This window comes from Quercus suber, unplaced genomic scaffold (genome assembly GCF_002906115.3).
Source record: "Quercus suber isolate HL8 unplaced genomic scaffold, Cork oak 2.0 scaffold_339, whole genome shotgun sequence".
Lineage (NCBI taxonomy): Eukaryota > Viridiplantae > Streptophyta > Magnoliopsida > Fagales > Fagaceae > Quercus > Quercus suber.
The window spans coordinates 218,853-223,618 of NW_027069791.1; the positions used below are offsets into that span (position 1 = coordinate 218,853).

Below are 4,766 nucleotides of genomic sequence, written 5' to 3' on the forward strand. Positions count from 1 at the left end.
AGGCATCTTAAACATAGATGAGATTGTCTTGGCAACCTTGTTAAACTTGTTTTCTTTTTTGCCCCTGTTGTATTGTAGTTCAGTGATGAATATATTCATTTATTTGGAAGCAAAAATGAATGGAAGTTCATAGGATGTAGTTAGCATCTTTAAGCCTTTTTATTTTTTTATTAAAAGCATACTGAGGAACAAATAAATCCTAGGTTCTTAAGAGTGATCTTAATAGTAGCAATGATATATACAATAATTTGTATTGTTTCTTGGCAAGATATAATGGTTCAGTTTGTAATTTTTACATATATTTCTTTTGAAATGAAGGTTGCTAACTTTTGCATTGACTTTCTTTTGATTATTATTATTATTATTATTATTATTATTATTATTATTATTATTATTATTATTATTATTATTATTATTATTATTATTATTTTGTTGGATGTGTTTTTATACAAAAATGATTAAGCACTAAATTTTGATTGTCATGCATGCATGCATTGTGTGTGTGTGTTCGTGTTAAATTTCTCTTGCTCAATCAACTAGATAACTATTATGCCTAACTAATGGGTATAAAGGTGTCTATAAAAATGATCTGAATAATGATGTCTTGTTTTTTTTGGATGCATTTAAAAGTCAAGACATAAGCTCCTTAATTTAAAAATTATGTATGTCTAAAGAAATTCAGTTATAGAATGAAAAATGCTAATAGCACCCTAAGGCTATGAATGGTAATTGAATAATAATCTGTAAATTCAAATGGCAAAGAAGGAAAGCTACTAAATTAAAGTAATAGAATGAACCCTATATATATAAGTGTATTTTTTTTAGAAGCATATGCCTAAGTGTTTGTTGACTTAGATCCTTATTTCTATGCCATTACTCTTTTGAAGCATCACTCTGCATCACTCTTCTTTCTATGAGCAAATCAGTGGATAGCTAAAGGTTGAGAAAAATCTACTTCTTATTACCCTTTGAGTCTATAATTATGTGTCAACATTACTGTTATGGTGGGTTGTTGATTTGGAGCAAACAGGTGGCTTGCATGGAGAGAAAATGTGGTGTATTTTATATTGGGAGTTTTGTTTGTTTTGTAAATTTTGTCATATTATTGTTCAATTTTTTATCAATTTATCGTATTCTGTCTAAGTAAATTCATATATTCTACTGTGGTGAGTTGTTGATTTAGAGTAAGCGGGTGGCTTGTAGGGAGATATAAGGCAATGTATTTTATATTGGGAGTGTTGATTGTGTTGTTCCTATTGTCCTACTATGCAAAATCAATCATCAAGCTTGTAGTTTTTTATTTTTTATTTTTAGTTTGTAACTTTGATATAACATTCTAGACATTTGGAATGTCTTGTATTATAGCTAGAAATTTTTTATTGTATTATATTAATTTGATAGTTTGCATATGCTTGATTATTGTGAGGTCTATATTGGCGTGTGTTTAGCTATAAACAGGTTGGGAAAACAAAATGCAAGTGTAGTAGAATTTTTAAGTGGAGTAGAATCTTTAAGGCACAAATTAATTATGCTACGTGAAAACCCAATCAAAGCTTAAAAAGTTTTTAAACTTAATTTTCTCTTGTGAATTGTGCTCTTTGTTGTAGTTGTTCATCTTCTTCAGGGGAAGGCTATTGGGAGATTTCTAGTATATGCTTTCTCTTGCTTAGATTATTTTCATGCATATTCTTGAAGATTTGGAAAGTAGAAAGTAGTTCTTATTTGTGTATTGTTAAATTCTTGAACGTAGGAATGGGGAGGATGTGGCGTTTTGGTTTGGTCGATGTTGGGGAATGCTCTTCACAAGGAGGATCGAGGGAAGAGCAAGAAAGACTGGAAACCTCTCCAATTGAGGAAGAAAGATGACAATCCTCTACCAATGAAGAAAGACTCGTCTTGCAATTAAATAAAGCGAGCCAACCAATTGGAAAACTTGCAGGAATTTGGTCAAGGTGGTTGGAATCTTTGGCACGAAGGCTATATATGTGCCCAATGGATTATGTTCGATGGCATTTAGTGCCAAAACAATATAAAAACCAATGTTGGGAGGTCATTCAGGTATTAGACGAGACAAAATAGCTACTTGGGTTCTATGCTTGATTGTACTAAGTTTTATATAAGTATGTTACTATGTTGAATTTGCGAAATGCACTAACTCAGTTGTTGATTTTAGAAACGATGGACCATACCTACAAATTGCATCAAACCTAAGAGACAAAGGAAGTGAACTTTGTCTCAACTTAGGAAGGTGTGGAGGAGCCACAAGGCTGATTTGAAGAAGCGTTGTAAGTACTCTACTTCTTAAATTTGTAGTTACATAATGTCATATATATATTGCTCTCCCTCACATGAACAATGATATATCATACCAACTATGGGTAGCTATAATTCAAAGATGATGGAAAGTAAACTTAAATGTGTAGAAACACCATAATCACTATTTTAATGAATTTAATGACCATGTTGTGGAAAAAAAAGGGAAGCCCATAGAGTATGCAGAGATATGAAGCTATCTTGGTTTATTATATTTTAGAGTGGTGATGATGTGGATGAATATTCTCCAATTTTTGTAAATTTATCATTTGGAGATCCACATTAGAAGATACACAACAGATGGTTTTATTTTGTCCCACTCAATGTTTTATAAAGTTTCAAACATTGATATATATTCACCATTGGAATGTATTATTTTGTGAACATTCTAGACATTTTGGATGTATTATTTTGGATGAGAAAATGAGATCTAGAGGATTTTAATTGGGATGTATTATTTGATATATAGTTATTAATATGGTGTAATTAAATATATTTGGTTCGTTGGTTTACACTATTATTGTATTTGTTATTTGATATTGTATTTTGATTACATTACAGGTGCTTGGAAGATATGTATTACAGGTTTATTATAGGTGCCTAAAAAAATTTAAAAAAAAAATATATAGCAGCGCTTTCTAAACCGCTAGAATAGGGTATTTCAATAGTTTCGTTGATTACCCTATTACGGCGTTTTAAAAGTGCTGGTATAGGGCTAATTTTTATATCCATTGAAGACCTATACCAACGCTTTTCAAAAGCGCCAACATAGGCAATACCTATTACAGTGGTTTAAAAGCGCTGGTATAGGTTGTATTCATATTTCCGTAAGTACCTTATAGGGGCGGTTTCAAAACCTCTGGTATAAATACACCTATACCAGAGCTTTTTTTAATTAAAAAACATTGGTATAGGTCCTGAAATCCACCAATGCAGGTCTTAAAATTGCTGGTTTGGACTGTCCCGACACAAGGAAAAAGCGCTGAAATAGGGTCTGAAAAGCGTTGAGAATACAAAGCCTCACTCTCACATATCAAAATATGGCTTAAGACCAAATAAGGGAATATCCCACTTATAGTAGAAGTTCCATCCAATATTGAATTGAAGAACTTCTCTTTGGCTTCCATATAAATTCTTAACTTCCCATTTTATATATCTTGGACCATCTTTTCTTCTGACTTCACTCATTTACAAAAGATGTCTACATTTCTCTTGATCCATATAAGGCAAGAAAATTGCTAAAGATATTACAAATTTTATCATAAAATTTACAAACTAATGTGGCAATGAATGTGATTTGTGAGTTTCAACCATCTTATAATTGAATATTTGAATTGCCTCCCTATAATTGGTGACACATCAGTTTATAAGCTCAATGTAGTAAAACTTGTAAAATCTATAGCCATTGGTCATGAGATAAATATATTGAATCACTTGAAACAAGTTTATAGATAACTACCATGAGGCTTTACTCTTCATAATCTTTTTTTCCCTCACTTGATCAGAATATTCCAATTAATCTTTTGATTTTTTACAAGATATTAACTCATTAGATTCCACCAAATACTTTTGTTGGTAGGATTTAAAACCATCTAAAATCTTTCCCGTGAAATCAAATTAACAAACTATTAATCATTGTTATAAATAGCACGCTAAAATGCATGCCTAGCTACAAATTGATGTGTAATTGGTGTTATATCAAATCATGCAATTGCAGGCTAATATGCCGGTTGATCCTCACTTTTTATTGGGCTTATTAGAATGGGACCGAATTAAGCACGTACCACCAGCAGATGCTCAGATGTTGCTCTAAAGCCACGGTCCAAAGTGATGTTAGGTTTGTACTGCCAAGTGCCAACTAGGCTACCACGGCCCAAAACCATATGGAACCCTTTTACCTGCATACATCAAGCCCTTATACGGTTATACCCAAAGTCATTAAAAAAAATTCATATCAAAACCCATATTTAAAAGTTTACACGCAGAGCCTTCTAACTCAATTGACCATCTTAGTGTTTCCAAATGAGATGTCTAATTAAAAATTCTGAGGCTTGAGTACACTCCCCAAGGCCCAAGGTTTCCTTGATTTGCTTTGGCTGATAATGGATGCTAAACCGGTGCAAGACTTGGAAGCTTTCGCGACAATGGCTTGGTTCTTATAGAACAATAGAAATTCTGTTCTAGCCCATAATTTTTTAATTTTTTTTTTTTGTTACAATTTATCAAGTATAACCGTATATCAGCAATATTAGATACATAACAAATTTCAAAATTTTTTAAAAAATTTATTAGGTTGCTAAATGTAATTAGTACAATATCATTTTTGAAAGACTTTCACTAACATCATTGTTCTTGGACACCAATTACAAATTGCTACCTCAAAAGTTTTGAAATCTATTATATCATTAGTCTTACTGAAATTATAACTATTAAATAATATTATATATATATAT

The 4,766-nt window shown here is 31.5% G+C and overlaps 1 long non-coding RNA gene across 1 annotated transcript; it reads left to right on the forward strand.

Annotated features, from left to right (window-relative positions):
• The first annotated feature begins 434 nt into the window (after positions 1 to 434).
• Positions 435 to 2,757, forward strand: LOC136061659 (uncharacterized). Its single transcript, XR_010623501.1, has 2 exons — positions 435 to 2,058; positions 2,174 to 2,757. It is a non-coding gene; the product is annotated as an uncharacterized LOC136061659 (long non-coding RNA).
• Positions 2,758 to 4,766: the final 2,009 nt, after the last annotated feature.